We start from the raw sequence: 1,540 nt of genomic DNA, 5'->3' as shown, positions 1-1,540 counted from the left end.
AGATTCTTAATCCTGAGTTCTAGCTTGATTGCACTGTGATCTGAGAGATAGTTTGTTATAATTTCTGTTCTTTTACATTTATTGAGGAGAGCTTTACTTCCAAGTATATGGTCAATTTTGGAATAGGTGTGGTGTGGTGCTGAAAAAAATGTATATTCTGTTGATTTGGGGTGGAGAGTTCTGTAGATGTCTATTAGGTCCGCTTGGTGCAGAGCTGAGTTCAATTCCTGGGTATCCTTGTTGACTTTGTGTCTCATTGATCTGTCTAATGTTGACAGTGGGGTGTTAAAGTCTCCCATTATTAATGTGTGGGAGTCTAAGTCTCTTTTTAGGTCACTCAGGACTTGCTTTATGAATCTGGGTGCTCCTGTATTGGGTGCATATATATTTAGGATAGTTAGCTCTTCTTGTTGAATTAATCCCTTTACCATTATGTAATGGCTTTCTTTGTCTCTTTTGATCTTTGTTGGTTTAAAGTCTGTTTTATCAGAGACTAGGATTGCAACCCCTGCCTTTTTTTGTTTTCCATTTGCTTGGTAGGTCTTCCTCCATCCTTTTATTTTGAGCCTATGTGTGTCTCTGCATGTGAGATGGGTTTCCTGAATACAGCATACTGATGGGTCTTGAGTCTTTATCCAATTTACCAGTCTGTGTCTTTTAATTGGAGCATTTAGTCCATTTACATTTAAAGTTAATATTGTTATGTGTGAATTTGATCCTGTCATTATGATGTTAGCTGGTTATTTTGCTCGTTAGTTGATGCAGTCTCTTCCTAGTCTCGATGGTCTTTACATTTTGGCATGATTTTGCAGTGGCTGGTACCGGTTGTGCCTTTCCATGTTTAGCGCTTCCTTCAGGAGCTCTTTTAGGGCAGGCCTGGTGGTGACAAAATCTCTCAGCATTTGCTTGTCTGTAAAGTATTTTATTTCTCCTTCACTTATGAAGCTTAGTTTGGCTGGATATGAAATTCTAGGTTGAAAATTCTTTTCTTTAAGAATGTTGAATATTGGCCCCCACTCTCTTCTGGCTTGTAGAGTTTCTGCCAAGAGATCCGCTGTTAGTCTGATGGGCTTCCCTTTGATGGTAACCCGACCTTTCTCTCTGGCTGCCCTTAACATTTTTTCCTTCATTTCAACTCTGGTGAATCTGACAATTATGTGTCTTGGAGTTGCTCTTCTCGAGGAGTTTCTTTGTGGTGTTCTCTGTATTTCCTGAATCTGAATGTTGGCCTGCCTTGCTAGATTGGGGAAGTTCTCCTAGGTAATATCCTGCAGAGTGTTTTCCAACTTGTTTCCATTCTCCCCGTCACTTTCAGGTACACCAATCAGACGTAGATTTGGTCTTTTCACATAGTCCCATATTTCTTGGAGGCTTTGCTCATTTCTTTTTATTCTTTTTTCTCTAAACTTCCCTTCTTGCTTCATTTCATTCATTTCATCTTCCAGGGCTGACACCCTTTCTTCCATTTGATCGCATCGGCTCCTGAGGCTTCTGCATTCTTCACGTAGTTTTCAAGCCTTGGTTTTCAGCTCCATCAGCC

This window comes from Pongo abelii, chromosome 3, assembly GCF_028885655.2.
Source record: "Pongo abelii isolate AG06213 chromosome 3, NHGRI_mPonAbe1-v2.0_pri, whole genome shotgun sequence".
Lineage (NCBI taxonomy): Eukaryota > Metazoa > Chordata > Mammalia > Primates > Hominidae > Pongo > Pongo abelii.
The sequence above is the reverse complement of the archived record's forward strand: the minus strand, read 5'-3'. Positions refer to the sequence as shown.